This window comes from Ceratotherium simum, chromosome 13 (genome assembly GCF_057802395.1).
Source record: "Ceratotherium simum simum isolate JZ-2026a chromosome 13, ASM5780239v1, whole genome shotgun sequence".
NCBI classification, from domain to species: Eukaryota; Metazoa; Chordata; class Mammalia; order Perissodactyla; family Rhinocerotidae; genus Ceratotherium; species Ceratotherium simum.
In genome coordinates this window covers 2,863,275-2,884,352 of record NC_141912.1, presented here as the reverse complement: position 1 = coordinate 2,884,352, position 21,078 = coordinate 2,863,275, and positions in this window count along the sequence as shown.

Here is a 21,078-nt window from a genome sequence, read left to right as displayed (position 1 = left end):
CCTGACCTTTGAAATTTGGCTTTAAATTGGAAAGAACTGTGTTTATAAAGTCTGAACAAACTGCTTGATAGAACAATGAGAGACTAAATGTGCTCAGCTCCGAAGAGAAGGAACATTGCTCTTCCTGGCTGAAAGGCATTCCCAGGTGACTGAGAACATTAGTAGGAGTGTGAGAGAGTCAAATCCTCATGATATGTAGCAGTCCCATAGGCAACTTCACTATCATTCACGTTAATTAATTAAAGGCTTGTCTGGGGAAGTGCATATAGGGTTGGTCACCCATGTGCTCTGAGCCCCCATGGTGGTCTTAGGCTGCCAGCGGGAGAAACTGAGGCACATAAAAGAGTGTTTATAACCTTTCTTTAGAGAGTAACACTCACAAGCAGCACAATTCTGACCCACTACACTGTCCTTAGATGTTGTTCAGAGTTTATAGCAAAATGAAACTAAAAGAAAAGCAGGAAATTGAGCGTCTAAAAGCTGGACCAGTTCCCAAATAGCCAACCTCCCCTCTGAACTCTGCATATTTGTACAAGTGCTTAACAAATGGAGAATATCTAGCCCAGCCCAGATTCGTAAGACTGAAATAAAGAAAAAAAAGAGAAAAGAGGCTTTTGTAGACTCAAACTGCTAAAATTTTTAAAAACACAGGCTATAAAATCTTTGTTACATCTGGCTGTTGTTTATGTGTGTCTATATGTATGTTATATGTGTGTGATATTTTACCTCTGGATGGTATGGCTAAAGTTAAGAGCTCTGTTTAATTGGCTTAAAGTAAGCGCTTACAAAAATGATTTCTAAATGCAACTAACCCAAATGTCTTTCAAGTTAACGTGATATGAAATAATCCTTGGCAAATAAAGGCTTATTTAAGTTCATTGGTTTGACTAAAATAGGCATGTCATCAGAGTTATCAGCAATGGATATGATGCAGACATGCAGCCTTTATTCTACATTTGTTGGTCAAATAAGCTGATGTTATCTCTATTACAAAACTGGTTAACAAAAATAGTAACTTAAAATGATGGCTAATTTTGTCTAATGTCTCATGAAATCTTGTAGGCAATCTAAATAATTACTGGGAACAAGTGACTAAATAGATGTGAAAAAAATGAGTGTTGGGTGAACTTTTAAAAATAATTATGTGTTATGGAGTATGTACTTAAAATAGCTTCCAAAATCTCTTTGGTAACATGAAACTGAAGTTTTGCCACGTTAAATTAAATGATAAAAATTCATTGAATATCTAGATCATTTCCAAATGAAATAAAATATTAGACACTAATTATAAGTTTATCTACTTTTGGCTTCTTATTACAGAGAAACTAAAAGGTGTTTTGGGTCTATTAGTAAATGTCTCGTGTTGGGTTTTTTGTGTGTGTGTGTGTGAGGAAGATCAGCCCTGAGCTAATATCCAATGCCAATCCTGCTCTTTTGCCAAGGAAGACTGGCCCTGGACTAATATCCATGCCCATTTTCCTCCACTTTATATGGGACACCCCCACAGCATGGCTTGACAAGCAGTGCCTCAGTGCATGCCTGGGATCTGAACCTGCGAACCCTCGGGCCACTGAAGCAGAGTACACGCACTTAACCGCTACACCACTAGGCTGGCCCCCATCTTGTGTTTTATTAAAAGATTGTACTATGAAGTAACAGTTTTCTAGAAATTATAGAAGATATTTATAAATTTTCCAAGCCACAGAATGCTAATGTAAAAGGCAGTTCATAATTGCTTGCTTATTTAGTTTTTACTCAGAAATTAAGTTTTCTAACAGTTAAAAATTCTAATATATGATTAAAGCTAATAAAAATTAATAAGGGAAACATCTTTGTATTCAAGAAAAGTAAGATATATGTTTTCAGTGAAGAAGGTATAAAGAATGGAAATATTTTTGCTTGTTTTGATAAGAAAGATAAATTTGTCCTAAAGTACTAGAAGGGAAGAAAGGAAGGCATGGGACAAATTCTGAATGTAAAAAGTAAGTGACAGAAAGTTTGTGAAAGTAAAACCCTGAGGAGTTTTATGCATGTTCAAGTTGGCTAAGATTAAACTAAATCCAAGTAAATGAGTTTTAATGTCAAAAGTAAGCTGGTGCAAAATTAAAATTTAGTCTTCTTTCTCTTAAAAGGATAATTTTCTTGAACTTTTCATCTGAGACGTTATGAAAGGTGTTTCTTTACCTTTGAGTAAGTCTACCTAAAAGACAGAAAAACTATGTTAAAATAATTTCCTATGTTCAAAAAGACTGAGGTCTCTCTATTAAGGTTTTTTGGACTGTTTTAATGCTCTTTTTGCCCTTGACTGTTTCTGTTGTCACTTTGAATGAATAATTAAGCATTGTTTCATGGAGACAAGATCAGCAACCCCTTGATCTTGTTTGCCTAAGTGTTTTAAAACTTTTTGATACTTTTGACAAGCTCCCCAAAATTCATATCCTAAATGAAATATTTTTTGACTTTTTCTCTGGGAATTTTCAGAGGGCCCTTGGGACTTCTCAAGGAAATTTATTCTTCCTTCCTATAAAGAGGGAGCTACTAAACTAATTAGGCTTCTTTGGTATGCTAAATTGCATGGGAAGCATTGTCAGGTAAATGATGATAAACCTTCTTAGCCTATACTGCATATGTAAATATTATTCATTATTTTAACCCTGCTACCCTGCTTCCAGCATCACCAGAGGAAAAGACCATGACTACATTCTGTTATCTAATTCGGTTTACAGATGAATCTTACTTAAATGATAAGCAAGACATTATCAAGCTGGATAAGCTGTACAGCCTTGAGAATGCCTGCTACTTTCTATTAACTCTGCTAACCCAGTAAAAGATTTCCTTCCACAGGCTCAAGAAATCACCATGGAAGAAGAGAAACAGATAACAGCAGTCAAAAGGGGAAATTTTTGACACCCCCTCACAGATGTGATTCAGGCCCAATAAGAAACCCATAGTGCCTATTGGAGCAAAATTGCCACTGCTCCAGCATATACACCAATTAACCCATTGAACACCTGCAAAGATGATTTTTATGGGGAAAACAATACTTTTGGAAACTTTCTCCTACAGTGGCCCATAAATCCTACACTTGTTGCGTTATATGCCCCAAATATAACCCAGGGAGACTATTTCATGAATTACAAGGCCATTTTCCCCTTCCTATGGCTATTGGGCTTTGTCCAAATGTCACCATCTCAAGGACATAAACATATCTTGTAATGATTTGTGTGTTCTTACATTGGGTTGAGGCATTTCCTTACAGAAGAGCAGTGACTTTAGATAAATTATTATTGGAGAGAATAATTCCTATTTACAGAATTCCTACTGATGTATACAGTGACCAGGGAACTCATTTCACTGGACAAATAATTAAATCTATTTGTAATATTTGGCCAATAATGCAGCATTTCCACTGCGCTTACAATCCCCAATCATCAGGATTGGTGGAAAGAACTGCACAATCAAAACTCAATTGGCAAATCATTCAGAGGCATTTAATCTCTCATGGCCAAAATCTCTTCCACTAGTGCTCCTTAATCTTAGGTCTACACCCTTTGGTCAACATCAGCTGTATCCTTCCGAGATAATAACTGGATGGCCTATGCCATTAGACAAATGTATGAACCAACTTTGTTTAAAGGAAATATCTTAATAATTGTCAAGGACTTATTGAGGCACTTAAAAAAATGTTAATAGCTGATTCTTTTCACAGAGAGCTCCCAGACCTTAAGGATCATGGACTATAACCTGGAGAATTATTTATCAGAAGAGGCATCAAATAAAAGACTCTTTGCAGCCCTGTTGGAAAGGACCATACCAGGTACTTTTAACCAATTCATGCACTGTAGAATCAAAAGGCATAGACTCATGGATTCATATTTCTCATTTGAAAAAGTCTTCTCCAGGGGCCGGCCTGGTGGCGCAGTGGTTAAGTGTGCGTGCTCCACTTCAGCAGCCCAGGGTTCGCAGGTTTGGATCTTGGGCATGCACTGACTCACCGCTTGTCAGCATCCCATATAAAGAAGAGGAAGATGGGCACGGATGTTAGCTCAGGGCCAATCTTCCTCAGAGAAAAACAAAAAGAGGAGGATTGGCATTGGATGTTAGCTCAGGGTTGATCTTCCTCACAAAAAAAAAAGAAAAAAAAGGGCTTCTCCACCTGAGTGGGTTTCAGTTCCTATTTCTAATACCCAACTTCAAGTGACCAATGTTAAGTATCTCCAAACCAGGATAAGAAGAAGACAGGATCTGTTGTAGACAGCTGTCCCAAGACTCAGGACCAGGCCTGTATTCCCAACCTTAAATCACCTCACTTAAACCTTTATTATGCTTAAACTGTATACCTATTTTATAATTGTTCCATTTAAGGTTTTCAAAATATTATCATGCTTAAAGAAAGTGATTGACTCGGAACAGACTGGTCTTGAAGGCCAGGCATTTATTGGGTGGTTCCTAATGGAACTTAATGGTTATGTGGAACAAATCTCTGACCTTGGCTACTGCCTGGATGGCTTAAACACTGCACCCTGATTTTCCCTTGGATGCAGGGAAAGATTCACACTGAACTAACGCCTGTTGTCAATCTTCCTTTCTTTAAGGCCAGATGGGCTCTTTCAGTGTTCCACTGGTATGACCACCGAGTGGCGATATTTTCTCCTCCCTTGGGGCTAGAAGATGTCATAACACATGTAGAAGCTCTGACTAACTTACTCAACAAGCCCTTAATGATAGCCAAGCAGTAATAACCTTGTTAAATAGTGAAGTATCTTTAATGAGGAAAGCTGTCCTTCAAAACAGAATGGTCTTAGATATTTTAACAGTCTCCCAACATGGTACATGTGCAATTATTCAGACTGAATGCTGTGTCTATATACCTAGTGAATCTTCCAATGTGTCATCCCTATTAAAGCACATGAGAAAGCAGGTGAATTCCTTGAATGATCCCACACCCGGTCTTGATTTATTTGGTTGGTTTCCCTCAGGTATTGGTTCCTTTTTGAGATCCGGATTACAATTTCTATTTCTATTACTTCTCGGAATTCTTGTATTAGTCATATTCAAACTAATTACTGTTTTCTTTACTCAGTGTTATAAGACTAGTATGCAAGCTAAAGTAGTGATGGCTCAACAACTCAAGGTGGTCAATCAATTTTATGACTTGAAGAATTTCTCTTTCTCATAAAGACTATTTCTGATAAAACTTAAGAACTTATTTTAAAACTAGTCTTTTCTATAATTGTAAGCAATGTAATAATAAAAAGTCACAAAAAGCACATGTACAATGTTTGCACAGAATCTAAAATTAATTGAAAAACATATAAAATGCTCCCTCTGTGTATATATATATATATATATATATATATATATATATATATATATATATATATATGCTTGTCCACTATTTCCCCCTAACATGGATAACTAGACAAACCAATGGGATAAAGGCCTAGCCCCAAAGGACATGAGGGACTCAGGGCAGGCAGCAACCACCCTGGCACTGAGGGACAATGTTTTAATCATTAGTGTTTTCTATGGGAAAAGGGGGAGAATAATAAATAAATGGAGAGCAATAGGATATATTGGAGTATATGAGGGAGCCATTTGGTTTAAAATTAATTTGGCCTAACCCAATTTTTTTACAAAAAATCCTGACTGACCTGTTGCGCACGCTTTGTACATCTGCGTTAAACATTTACAATGCCCTAAAAGCTAAGCTAGGGATGTCACCTTCCCTCTCACCCCAGCAACTCTTTATAAATAAGAATTTCTTCCCAATGAGGTACGGCTGTATTTACTAATAGGTCCTTTGGTGATGGTTTTGTTACACCATCTGTTCAGGTTCAAGATTCTTAATTCTCTTGTCAAGTCTATTCCCTGAGACCCAAGGATATCAATCCCTCCAGGAACAGTGCTCTGGAACTTGTGGGTAGTTATGATTATAAGCTGGTCATTCCTCAAGTCCTTGTTAGGCCTATGTCCCTTACCAGCAAGAAGCAGCTAGAGCAGTCATCACCCCATTCCCTCAAGATTGAGGAATGAACAAAAAAGGGGAGATTGATACCAGCTCAACAGAAGGTTGTCATAAAGGAAGCCTTATTGTAGAAAAGAAGCCATATTGTAACTTTGAATGACCTCTGACTAACTTTGTGGATTTTATGGCCCCTCCCAGCTGCTATAAGTTGATAACTTTGTTCTTTTGAGTTCCTTAGGAATGTGATGACTCCAGGGCAGAGAGTCTATGCTGGTAGCCAGCATCAATGACAACTGAAAGATCAGGGTATAAGGTGTTGCTCCAGTCTCTGATGCATATCAAGTAAAACAAAAGACTGTCAGGAACTAAGACCAGATGGATGCCTCCACCTGGAGATCAGATGGATGCTCCTACCCTGAGACCAAATGCGTCCCCAACCCAGAGACCAACCCTCTATATAACTGGCCTGTAGACTTTGTTCTGTAAGATGGTTCTTTCAGACACTAGTTGGCCATCTTCCCCCTTGCTAGCAAACTGTAATAAACTGCCCTTTCTCTCTGCCACCATCTTGCATCTTGATGATTGGCTTTTGTCTTGCAGTGAGCAGATCCTGCACTTTGTGTGGTAACATTATTAGACAACTGGGCAACTATGGGCAAGAGTCTCTGAAGTTCTGTGTTCACTAGATGTCTGTCAAAGGAAATGGACAGAACTGGATGATGGCTAAGGACCTCTGCAGTTCTAAAATGGACTTTCAAATCTACGCTTTAATGGATTCTCAGTCCCTCCAGTTGAGAGCCCCAGGGTGACCCAGGCCAGTCAATGCCTGAAAAAGCTGAGTTATTTGTGAATGTAGGTGTGGTATAGTAAACAATATACTTGGTTTTTGTCCCCAGTTCCTAGAAAAAAGCTTCAAAAACCTGTGAAATTTCCTGAGAGATAGGAGTGTCTTGGTTACCCATAAGGAGCTCCTGTCAACCACACTTGAGTTTATGCTAATGAAGTGATTCATAATGGCCTTTAGATAGGTTCAAGGAAGGGAATGGCCACACCATAAAGACCAAGCCCATAACTAGAAGGTTGGAACTTTCATCCTCATTCCCCAACCTCTGAGGAGGGGAGGGGTGCTGGAGGTTGAGTCCAATCGTGTGGCCAATGATTTAGTTAATTATGCCTTGATAAAACTCCTAAACAATGGGATTCAGAGAACTTCTGGGTTGGTGAACACATCAAGGTGCTAGGAGGATGGTATACCCAGAGAGGGCATGGAAATTCCACAAGTCACATGCCCCCCAAGCTATACCTTGTCCTATAAAGCTCTTCCTTTTGGCTGGTCCCAAGTTATATCCCTTATAATAAGCCAAGAATAGCAAGAAAAGTGCTTTCCTGGGTTCTGTGAGTCATTCTAACAAATTATTGCACTTGGGGAGGGGGTTTTGGGAACTCCCAAATTTATAGCCAGTCGGTCAGAAGTACAACTGGCAACCTGGGACTTGCAACTGGTGTCTGAGGTGGGAGCAGCCTTGCGAGACTGAGCCCCTAACCTCTGGGGACTGCACCAGCTCCAGGTGGTGTCAGCATGAACTGAATTACAGGACACCCAGCTGGTGTTGGAGAGGTGTTGTGTGGGAAGATAACAGGTGATGGGTTGCCTTCCCAGCTGGAAGACCTCCCTCCAAAGAGATGAACTGTGGGATGCAAAATTCTTTAAAATGACATTTCCTGAGCACGGTTGGAAATATGTTAAGAAGTGTGAAAATAAAGAGTATTTCACATAAAATGGAGTCAGGAAGCCCTGAAAGGAAGGCTCTGTTGCAGCCTGCATAACCAGCAGGGAGAAGGAAGATAAGAATTATTTTGACAAGGGAGGACATTAACCATCCGGGACTTTCATCTACTGCTGTTAAGAAGGAAGATTCCTCCCTGCTCCAGGAACAACACACTAACCACCTCATGCAGCCAGTGAGAAACTGCCACACCCTCAACTCTTGTTCTTCTTCAAAGAACTTTTGTTCAAAACAACCCTCCCCAGTTTCCTCCTAAAACTTAATAAAAGCTGATCTTTTTTTTTTTTTTTGTGAGGAGATCAGCCCTGTGCTAACATCCGCCAATCCTCCTCTTTTTTTGCTGAGGAAGACGGCCCTGGGCTAACATCTGTGCCCATCTTCCTCCACTTTATATGGGACGCCGCCACAGCATGGCTTGCCAAGCAGTGCGTCGGTGTGCGCCCGGGATCCGAACCAGCGAACCCCGGGCCGCCGCAGCGGAGCGTGCGCACTTAACCGCTTGCGCCACCGGGCCAGCCCCATAAAAGCTGATCTTAATAAAAGCTTGCCCACTCATGAAGCAGCAGATGCTTCCATCTCTACTTTGCTCCTTGCCTCTACCTCTGTCAGAACTCATAGTGGCAGGTGGTCCCTAGATTCTTTACAAAAATACAGCCAAAGGCAAATTAGAATTAACAACAACAAAAATTAGAACTTTAATGTTAATTCATTCAAACTCTCCTCTGAAGTAGAAATTTCCTCTTCACTATCCCTGAATAGGTGACCAACTTGGCTTCAGTGACAAAATTCACATCACCTTTCCATAAAGGGCTTTGCATTTGTGGATGAGAAACTTCCTGATGTTGCACTGATGGTTACTTCTCTGTAACATCTGATAAATAAATAATAAGCAATAGGATATATTGGAGTATATGAGGAAGCCATTTGTTGTAAAACTAATTTGGCCTGAACTTGTTTTTCCAAAAGGGCCTGACATGGCCATTGAGCATGCATTGTACAACTGCTTTAAGTATTTACTATGTCCCAAAGACAAGAATGATTGCCCTTACAGATAGAGATTATCTTCCTCCCATGTCAGCATTTCCTTAAGGATAAGCATCTCTCCCTAGGCTAGGGATTGATTGCTGACCTACTGCATTCACCTTATGACTACCCACCTTGCAACCACCAACCTGCTGTGTTCACCGAATTGCTGTGCTGGCAAAGCAATCTCATGACTATTGTAAAAGGGACATTCCAACCATATGTGATACATGCTCTTTGACGGTATATAACCACTCTGTATACCCCACTTCTTTGGAGTGCTCCATTCCTTTGTGAAAGGACTCTCCTGGGCTATATGACCCTCAGGGTTGGCTCATAATAAACTCACCACAATCTTGATTTATAGGTTGATTATGGATTATTTGCATTGACACATCCATCCATTAGTCCTCAGAGCTATGAAGAATGAGCCTGCTCTTCCATGAGACCACACTCCCAGTAAGAGCGCTTATAGCTGTGGAAGGTTGAACCGGTGTCCCCTCCCCACTCTCCCACCTGGTGGTGTTGGAGTGAGACTTCCAGTCTCTCTCACCCAGGAGTGCAGAAGGTCACTGCTCTGATTGGTAAGTGTCTGTCATCAATTGTGCTAAATGTCACTAGGGGTGGAATTAGAGGTTGTGGTTCCTGGGATGGTGCCCTCCTTGGTGTTAAACTTCCTGTTGCCATACCCTAAATACACCTAGGGAGTCTTAGGTGTTCTGACTCTTAATGATAATATCTAGTTATTGTGCCTGTACTGTATGCTAGGCATTGCTCTGACCACTTTCCATACCTTATCTAAATTGGGTCTAACATTTAAAGAGGTCTCATCGAATCTACCCCAAAACCTTAGGAGGTTGTGATTATTATCCTCAATTTATAGATGATGCATGCAGCTGGGACCCTAAAGGTATGCAATATTTGTCTCAAGGACTAGCCAGTGAGAGGCAGCACTGGGATTCAAACCCAAGTCCTCTTACCACGGAGGAGACTTCCTTCAAAGCCATCATATTGAATCACTTACCTCACCCTAATGGTTTCCCCCTGCCCATTTCAGAGTCTTACCCCCTGAATTAAGCAAATCCAATTCCTTCCGAAATTCCTTGCAGAACATCACCCTCATCTCCCTCTGAATATCTGTAGCATTCTCTAAGTAGGTCAGGCCAGAGTGTGGGGCAGTGAAACTCCCCCTCACTGAACATGGACTTTATGCTTCTATTAATACTAAGACCTTCATAACCATACTGTGAATATTGAGTTTGTGGTTAGTTAAAATTTCAGAATTTTTTTCATGTGAACTGCAACTAAAACAGGCCTCTCACTTCTGGTAGTTGAAAAATTGATTTCTTAAAACTTAAATTTAAAATATCTATATTCTCTTTATTACATTTTCCATATTGGTTTGGGATGATATTTCAGCTAGTGGAATTCTGTTGAATCTTGATTCTGTCATCCCCTGCAATAGTGTTTTGCTTTTTGCAAATATATTCTTCATGCCCTTCTATGCCTCCATTTAAGTTGTTTATGAGAAAGTGAGACAGAACCACACCAAAGGCAGAGCCCTGTGGCACACCTCGGGAGACCGCTCTCTCAGGTGAGCCACACTTTAGGTCATTCCTATAGCCAGCTAACAATCCTTTGTATACTTGCTCTTGTTTATCATCTCGCTCTTGTTTATCCTGCCCTAATAATGAACAATGACGAGAGGCTTTGATAAACGCCTTTCAGAACTCAGTTCTGAGTTCCCAGGTCAGACATCTTTGCACCATCATAAGCCATGTCTATCATTTTCCCTCTTGTATTATAGTTGACTGTACTGGGACTTGAACTCTTGTTTGGGCTCCACTTCCATTTAAATTAGAGTTAGTCTATCCTTTCAGTTTGAAGAGCCTTCTCTTCCACTTACCATTCATTGAGAAACATTACTGAACAAAATCACATCATCTGCCCACACAGCTCAATTTGTTCTGGGCTATAACCTTATTCATTTATTCATGCATTTATCCAACAATATTTTCTAAACATCCACCATGTGCCAGGTGTTGTTCTGGACACTGAAGATATAGCACTGAACAACTGGCTCAAAGCCCTATTCCTGTGATGTCATGTTCTGTTCAAGGAGACAGACAATGCATTCACAAACAAACAGGATAATTTCTGATGGTGACAGTTGCTAGAAAGCAAACAGGATGTAACTTGGGTTGAGAGCAGAGGCCAAGTGGCCAGGGAAGGTCTCAGAGAAGATGCAGCACTGAGCAGAGACCAGAATTAGGAGTGAGTCATTCCAGGAAGAGGCAACACAGGGACAAAGACCCTGAAGAAGCTAGGCCTTCTAGTTTGAGATACTGAAAGTAAGCATAATAAATGAGGGGCAAAGGAGAAGGATGTGAGGTCAGAGGAAAACCTCAATTGACTGCTTACATGGGTACTTGTAAGAGGAAATTAGTTTTATGGGAATTTCAGCTACCCTGCTGAGGGGAACTGAGCTTCCTTGAAGAAGAAGAGCTACATGAGTGCTCCTGGCATTTAGACAGCTCAGCAGAAAAGTCAGTGGTTATTTTATAATGATGAAACTGGGCCCTCTAGAGGATAAAGCTATGTTACACAGCTGAAATTGATACCAGCTCAACACAAGATTGACATAAAGGAAGCCATATTGTAGAAAAGAAACAATATTGTAACTTTGAATGACCTCTGACTAACCAACCCAGCTGGATATGCACCCTCCAGGAGATATACCTGCTCTGTAGATTTTATGACCCCTGCTTGTGTATGTACCTCCCAGTTGTGATAAGACAATAACTTTGTTCTTTTGAGTTCCTTAGGAATGTGATGACCCCGGGAAAGAGAGTCTATGCTGATAGCCATCATCAATGACAACCAAAAGATCTGGTATGGCCACTCATAGTCTGTAACACCAGAGGGTCAACATTCCTAATGCCCTCCCCTATAACCCACTGGTCTATGTAACTGCTTCAAGATTCTGTGCCCTCCCTTAAGATGGTTCTTTAGGACTCTAGTCCCCTCATCTCCAAATTTGCTAGCTTATCACTGAATGAATGCCCTTTCTCTGCCACCATCTTGCCTCTTGACAATTGGATTTTGTCTCACAGCAAGCAGATTATGCACTTTGTGTGGCAACAAAATTTTAATGCTAGATTTCTTCCATTATTTGGCAGAAAATAAAAGGACTAGAAGAAACTCTGAGAGGTTATATTTTTCTGTTTCTGTGACCTCAATCATTTAAGTTTCCCAAGATATGAGGAAGTAACTGATTTGGAATTTTCTAGGAGCATCTAGTCACCTGTAACCAGAACCCAGGGTCCCAAATTATTCAGTGTTATGAAATTACTGTGTGGCACCTAAAACTCTCAGACCATTTATAGAAAACATTATTTGTAGAGTGATTTTGAGTCATTTTTCTTGTTGTTTTAACAAGTTAAAAATAAGTTTTAAATGGGGCCAGCCTGGTGACGTAGTGGTTAACTTCGTGTGCTCTGCTTTAGTGGCCTGGGGTTTGCTGGATCAGATCCTGGGAGTGGACCTACTCACTGCTCATCAAGCCATGCTGAGGTGGCGTCCCACATAGAAAAAATAGAAGGACATACAACTAGGATATACAACTATTACTGGGGCTTTGGGGAGGAAAAAGAAAAAGAGGAAGATTGGCAACAGATGTTAGCTCAGCGCCAATCCTCCTCAAAAAAAAAGATTATTAAAAAAAAGTTTAGGAGAAGTTTGGAAGATAGTGGCATAGGAGGACTCTGAACTCACCCCCTCCTATGAACACTACAAATCTACAACTCCCTGTCAAACAATTTCCTCAGAGAGAGATCTGGAAATGGGACAATAAGAACCCCCACAACAAGGAACAACACTGACGTGGGTGGAAGAAGAAGAAATTCAGCCCAGTTGGGGAAAAAAACCACACCCTAGGTGCCATGCTTCACAGCTGGGAGCTATCTCAAAGGATGCAGCTTTTCCCAGAGGAGCAGGGGATCTGAGCTTCACAATAGGCATCCCAGCACTTAGATTCAGCACAGTTGAGATGAAATCCCATAAATCCTGGCTTTGCTGACTTTGAAAACCAACAGGGAGTGTGCCTAGAAAATCTATAGAACTTCAGAGAAAGGAAAACCTGTTCTTAAAGGGCCCACACACAGATTCACCAATTTAGAAACCAAAACAAAAACACCAGATACAAAAGTGCATAGTTCATTAGCAAAAGAGACCCACTTACTAAGCTCAGAGCACATCTCAGAAAGACAGGAGGTGGTTAGGCCCACCACCCCAGGGACTGAGACACCGGTGGCTGCCATTATTGTGACCTAGTTCAGTTCTGCTGACACAGATGCTAGCAGCCACCATTGGATTCCTTCCTCTAGCCTGTTAGCACAGGGGTTTGCCTTGCCCACTAGAGCACTGATTTAATCAAGTGCATCCAGGGCAGGCAGCCCGCTCCAGGGACTGGCCACGCCCACCAGGAAGCCTGTGGTGAATGTGTGGGCCCATGTAAGTGGGGTGTGTGGGACATCTGTGGTGGGGGGAGTGGGTTCCTGCTGGTGGGGCATGCATGTGGGCCATGTTGGCAAAGTGTATCAGTCCATGGGTAGTAGGGTGTGTGGACCTGCAGCAAACTTGTGCCACCGGCCATCACAAACAGCCACACAGGGGATCTGCCTCGCCTTCCAATACCTGAAATAACTGTGTGCTGCTGCACCTAGGGCTAGCTCCACCCATCTGCACTGCTGAGGCAGCTGTGTACCACAGGGCAACACAGCCAGATCTGGCCAGAGGCCTGCCCTGCCCAAAAGAGAGCTACACATGAGGCCTGCAGCAATTGGGAGCCCCTGAGCCTAGCAACCAGCCACACTGGGGGCCTGACTCACTTAACAGTAAAATAACAGTACTTGTGTGTTATTGGACCTCACAACCAGCTGTGATGGGGCTTGGCCCACCCAGTAAAGTGAGTAAAGTGACCACAGCAGCCTCACACAGCTGAGCCTTAAAACCAGCCAGCTGGCCTGGGGGCCAGCCTAGCCTACCAGCATGCCCACAGCAATTACAACCCCACCATAACATAAGATCACATGCAGCCCACACAAGGGACACTGTTGGAGCATTTGGCATGGGTGATGAGAGGGGAGCACAATGCTGGGACCCATAAGGCATCTCTTACATAAGGCCACATTTCCAAGATCAAGAGATTTAGCTGATCTACCTGACACATAGATATAAGCAAGAGAAGTAGGCAAAATGAGGAGACAAAAGAATATGTTCCAAATAAAAGAACAGAACAAATCCTCAGAAAAAGAACTAAATGAAACAGAGGTAAACAATCTATGGATAAACAATCCATGAGGATGCTCACTGATCTGGAGAGAAGAAGAGATGAACACAGTGAGAACTTCAACAAACAATTGGAAAATATAAAAAAGAACAAATCAGAACTGAAGAATACAATAACGAAAATGAAAAATTCACTAGAAAGAATCAACAGCAGAGTAGATGACACAGAAGAATGGATCAATCATCCAGATGAAAGAGTAGAGGAAATTACCCAAGCTGAACAGAAAAAATAAAAAAGAATTAAAAAGAATGAAGACAGTCTAAGGGACATCTAGGATAACAGGAAGCATACTAACATCTTCACTATAGGTATCCAAGAAGAAGAAGAGAAAGACGAAGGGGCAGAGAACGTATTTGAAGAAATAATAGCTGAAAACTTCCTTAACCTGGAAAAGGAAACAGACATTCAGGTACAGGAAGCACAGCGAGAACCAAACAAGATGAACCCAAAGAGGCCCATATTAAGACATATTATAATTAAAATGTCAAGAATTAAAGATAAAAAGAGAATCCTAAAAGCTGCAAGAGAAAAGGAACAAGTTACATACAAAGGAAACTCCATAAGGCTATAGCTGACTTCTCAGCAGAAACCTTACAGGCTAGAAGGAAGTGTCACAATATATTCAAAGTGCTGAAAGGAAAAAACCTACAGCCAAGTATACTCTACTTAGCAAGGTTATCATTTAGGATGGAAAGAGAGATAAAGAGTTTTCCAGACAAGCAAAAACTAAAGGAGTTCATCACCACCCTACTTGCCTTGCAGGAGATGTTAAAGTGACTTATTTAAGTGGAAAGGAAAAGACTACAAATAGTAATAAGAAAATTACCAAAGAAAAAACATCACTGGTAAGGGCAAATAAACAGTAAAGGTAGCAGATCAACCACCTATAAAGCTAGTATGAAGGTCAAAAGACAAAAGTACTAAAATTATCTATTTCCATGATAATAGGTTAAGGGAACATAAAAATAAAAGAGGCAAAATATGTATCAAAATCATAAATGCGGGTGGGAGGAGTAGAAGTGTAGGGCTTTTAGTAAGAGGTCAGACTTAAGACACCATCAACTTAATATAGATTGCTATTTACCTAGGTTCTGATATAGGAGCCTCACAGTAATTACAAACCAAAAACCTATAATAAATACACAAAAAATAAAGAGAAAGGAGCCCAAACATAACACTAAAGAAAGCTACCAAATCACAAGAAAGGGAGCAAGAGAAGAAGAAAGGAACAGAGAAGAACTACAAAAATATCTAGAAAAGAAGTAACAAAATGGCAATAAGTACACACTCATCAAGAGCTACTTTAAATGTAAATGGACTAAATGTTCCAGTCAAAAGGCTTAGGGTGGCTGAATGGATAAAAAAACAGCACCCACATATATGCTGCATATACTTCAGACCTAAATACACTCACAAACTGAAAGTAAAGGGATAGAAAAAGATACTCCACGCAAATGGAAATGAAAAGAAAGCTGGAGTGGCAATACTTATCAGACAAAATAAACTTTAAAACAAAAACTGCAACAAGAGAAAAAGAAGAGCATTACATAATGATAAAGAGAAAAATCCAACAAGAGGACATGACTCTTATAAATATCTATGTGCCCAACATAGGCGCACCTAAATAGATAAACCAATTACTAACAAACATAAAAGGAGAAGTAGACAGTAATACAATAATAGCAGGGGACTTTAACACTGCACTTACCTCAATGGATAGATCATCCAAACAGAAGATCAATAAGGAAACATTGGCCTTAAGTGACACATTAGACCAGATAGACTTAGTAGATATACACAGAGAAAATTCCATCCCAACACTGCAGAATACACATTCTTTTTGAACGGACATAGAACATTCTCCAGGATAAATCACATATTAGGCCACAAAACAAGTCTCAATAAATTTAAGAACATTGAAATAATACCAAGCATCTTTTCTGACCACAACAGTATGAAACTAGAAATTGACTACAAGAAGAAAACTGGAAAAGCTACAAATATGTGGAGATTAAAAAAAATGCTACTGAACAACTATTGAGTCAATGAAGAAATCAAAGGAGAAATCAAAAAATACCTGGAGACAAATGAAAATGAAAATATGACATACCAAAATTTATGAGATACAGGAAAGGTGGTGCTAAGAGGGAAGTTTATATCAATACAGGTCTACCTCAAGAAACGAAAAAGCACAAATAAACAGTCTAACAGTACACCTAAAGGAACTAGAAAAAGAAGAATAAATCAAGCCAAAAATCAGTAGACAGAAGGAAATAATAAACATCAGAGCAGAAATAAATGAAATAGAGACTAAAAATCAATAGAAAAAATCAATGAAACTAAGAGCTTGTTCCTTGAAAAAAACGCAAAATCAACAAACCTTTAGCTGGAATCACCAAGAAAACAAAAGAGAAGACTCAAATACATAAAATCAGAAACAAAAGAGGAGAAATTACAATGGACACCACAGAAATACAAAGAATTATAAGAGAATACTATGAAAATCTATATGCCAACAAATTGGATAATCTAGAAGAAATGGATAAATTCTGAGAATCATAGAACTTCCAAAACTGAATCAAGAAGAAACAGAGAATCTGAATAGACTGATCACTAGTAAGGAGGTTGAAACAGTAATCAAAAACCTCCCAAAAAACAAAAGTCCAGGACCAGACCACTTTGCTGGTGAATTCTACCAAACATTCAAAGAAGATTTAATACCTGTCCTTCTCAAACTCTTCCAAAAAGTTGAAGAGGAGGGGATGGTTCCTAACTCATTCTACAAGACCAGCATTACCCTGATACCAAAACCAGACAAGGATAAAACAAAAAAAGAAATTACAGGCTAATATCACTGATGAACATAGATACAAAAATCCTCAACAAAATGCTAGCAAATCGTATACAACAAAACATTAAAAGTATCATACGCTATAATCAAGTGCGATTTATTCCAGGGATGCAGGGATGGTTCAACATACACAAAACAATCAATGTGATACACTACACTAACAAACTGAAGAATAAAAAGTACATGATCATCTCAATAGATACAGAGAAAGCATTCAACAAGACGTAGCATCCATTTATGACAAAAACTCTGAAAAAAATAGGTATAGAAGGGATAGAGGGAAGGAAAGCATCAAAAATAACTATTATCACTTCATTTTTATCACAAACTCACAACACAAACCAGAATAAGCTCTGATGACAATAACTTAGGGAAGAGGAAAGGGATGGAAACTGCTTAGACTAAGGAGATAAGAGGCTATCAGAAATGGACTATCTCATCTGTGAGATCTTTTATAAAGACCTCACAGTAATCACTAAACAAAAAATCACAGACACACAAATGATAAATAAAGAGAAAACTGAGAAAACCATCAGAGAAACACCAAACTGAACTGGCTGTCAGAAATACACAGGATGAGAAACAAGGGAAACACAGAACAACTGGAAAACAAGTGATAAAATGGCAGTATTAACAGAATCCCAATGACACTCTTCACGGAAATAGAACAAAGAATACCAAAATTCTATGGGGCCACAAAAGACCCTAAATAGCTAAAGCAATCGAGAAAAAAGAACAAAGCTGGAGGCATCACAATCCCTGACTTCAAAATATACTACAAAGCTATAGTAATCAAAACAGCATGGTACTGGTACAAAAACAGACACAGAGATCAATGGAACAGAATTGAAAGCCCAGAAATAACACCACACTTCTATGGACAGCTAATCTTCGACAAAGGAGCCAAGAACATACAATTGAGAAACGAAAGTCTTTTCAATAAATGATGCTGGGAAAACTGGACAACCACACACAAAAGAATGAAAGTAGACCACTATCTTGCACCATACACAAAAATCAACTCAAAGGGAATTAAAGACTTGAAGGTAAGACCTGAAACCATAAAACTCTTAGAAGAAAATATAGGCAGTACAGTCTTTGAAGTGGGTCTTAGAAGAATCTTTTTGACTACCATGTCTACTCAGACAAGGGAAACAAAAGAAAAAATAAACAAATGGGACTTTATCAGGCTAAAGAGCTTCTGCAAGGCAAAGGAAACCAGGAACAAAATGAAAAGACAACCCACCAATTGGTGGGAATGTAAACTGGTGCAGTCATATGAAAAACAGTATGGAGATTCCTCAAAAAACTAAGAATAGAACTACCCTATGATCCAGCTCTTCCACTTCTGGGTATTTATCCAAAGAACATGAAAACACTAATTCAAAAAGATATTTAGAGGCCGGCCCTGTGGCGTAGTGGTTGAGTTCAGCTCACTCCACTTCAGTGGCCCAAGTTTGCAGGTTCGAATCCTGGTCATGGACCTACACCACTCATCAGCCACGCCGTGGTGGTGGTGACCCACATACAAAATAGAAAGATTGGCACAGATGTTAGCTCAGAGCTAATCTTTGTCACCAAAAAAACACAAACAAACAAAAAACAACAACAACAAAGATATTTACATCCCTATGTTCATTGCAGCATTATTCACAATAACCAAGACTTAGAAACAACCTAAGTGCCCATCAGTGGATGAACGGATAAAGAAGATGTGGTATATACACACAAAGGAATACTACTCAGCCATAAAAAAGATAAAGTCTTGCCATTTTCAACAATGTGGATGGACCTTGAGGGTATTCTGTTAAGTGAAATAAGTCAGATGGAGAAAGTCAAATACCATGTTATTTCACTCATAAGTGGAAGACAAAAACAACAACAATAGCAACAAACACACACATAGATACAGAGATTAGATTGGTGGTTGTGAGAGGGGAATGGGAGGGGGAACGGGGAAAGAAGTAAAAGGGCATATGTGTATGGTGACAGAAGATAATTAGTCTTTGGGTGGTGAACATGATGTAGTCTACACAGAAATCAAAATGTAATGATGTATACCTGAAATTTATATAATGTTATAAACCAATGATACCTCAATTAAAAAAATAAATTTTAAAAACAAGTTTAACAATTATTTCATTGGTAAATATTAAGTTATTTTCATATTTCTTTTTGACTATAGTAAATACAGCTCTTGGTATACAAAATTTACTTTTTAAATTTAAAATGTTTCCATGCTCATGGAACATTGTAATTTTTGTTTATGTCTTGAGAGATTGATTATCTCAAATATCTTATCTAGAGAGCACAATAACATGGAAATAATTTACTTATAAGAATCACCTTTAATAACATTTACAAAACAGTATTGTGAGACCTATAACTCCACCAAGCTTCAAGTTGATTAAAAGTATAATAATTCACTTAATTACAGTTTCTGGGACCTCAGATTGGAAGAAAGGAGGGTGCACACCACAATGTAGAGAGTCTACGTGCACAGTGGGGGATGCTCTCCTTTAAAGCAAAGACTGGCCTGCTGAGGAGGAACTGGCTGGGAATGCTGGAGGTCACATGTGTTCTATTTGGAAAAGGCACTTGTGATTTGATGGAATTTGATTCACCTTCAATGACTGTGTCCTTCTATTAATTCACCTTGTTTTGTGCATTTGATTTTCACTTTTTTCAGTTTCTTTTCTAGAAAGCCTATTTCATTCTGGAGCACAGAGTTGGGAGTGCTCAGCTTGGTACTTCAGATGACTCTTACTCGAGGCTGGCAGTCTTTAAAGACCAGTCTATGTCTTCATACTCTTATAAGAATGCTAAATTTGTTAATTAGTTTGGACTTATCTTCAGTTAATGTGGCAAGTGCATGGCAAGCTGTTTCCCCCTTCTTAAACCTGCCTTTTATTTGACTGGAAACTTCTGAACAAAATCAAGAGAACTGTAAAAATTTCAGCTACGACTGCCCAGGACTACCAACGCCGGCAGCAAGCTCAAAGGACAGGGTCTGGCCTTAGGTCTTCAGGCAGCCCTCCACAGCCTGGTGAAGCCCTTCCAGGACTAGCCTCATGGCTTCCTCCAGCACGCTGGTGACAGCCTCCTCACAGCCCTCCATTGTCAGGGCTGCATCTACTACAGAGCATTCCAGCCAAGGACCAACCCTTACATATGATGGAGGAGGTCATCAAGAGGATGTGACCCTGAGCTAGACCCCAGCAATAGGAGGGTCCATATCCCCTCCCCTTGGAATGTATGTTCTGCCCCATTCCCACTGGGGGAGCCATTTTCAAGGACATAGCCTTGAGAGCATGAGGTGTTGCTGAGACCATCTGGACTGAACACGTGACTGAGCCCCAATAAGGCCTCTGTACAAACTCTTAAGATTGTGGTGGGCAGGTGAGGAGATCTACTCGTCTTGCGGCAACCCAATACAAGCCTCATATGTAAGTTCCCTTGCTTATGAAAACTGCCACCTACCAATCTGGAGTGGTCTGCCTCTTTCTTCCGTCTCGCCTTGCCCTCTGTGTACATTGGCCAGTTTCAAATTTCACCCAGGGAACTCCTGAGATTGCGAAGCAACAGCATAGCACAAAGGACAAATCTTATGTGATGGCTATCAAGGGAGAAGGGGTTGGTATAAAAATAGCTCACTTGCTCACGCTCCTGCCCAGTCCTTCTTTATCCCTCGCTCCTATATTTTACTCATTTCTCAACTTAACTTTCTAATTATAAATACAGCAACTTGTCAGGCATTTTGAGCTATGTTAGTTGTTAGATCACTTGACATTACTTTATTCGGTTTATTGTGAAATATATTGCATAGATCATAAAGATAATTGAACAGCTAATTATAAAGCATGCACCCAAGAAATCCAGGTCAAGAAATCGAATACTGCAGCACACAGGAAGCTGCCCCTCTCCCCAGGACCCCTCCTGATCATAGCTCCTTCCTCTCTCCACAAGTAACCACTCTTCTGACTTTTGAGATAATTTCCTTGCTTTTCTCTATTGTTTTACCACCTCTGCTGCATCCTCAAGCAGTACAGTTTACTTTAGCCTGGTTTTGAAATTTATATAAATGAAATAATGTTGAAAT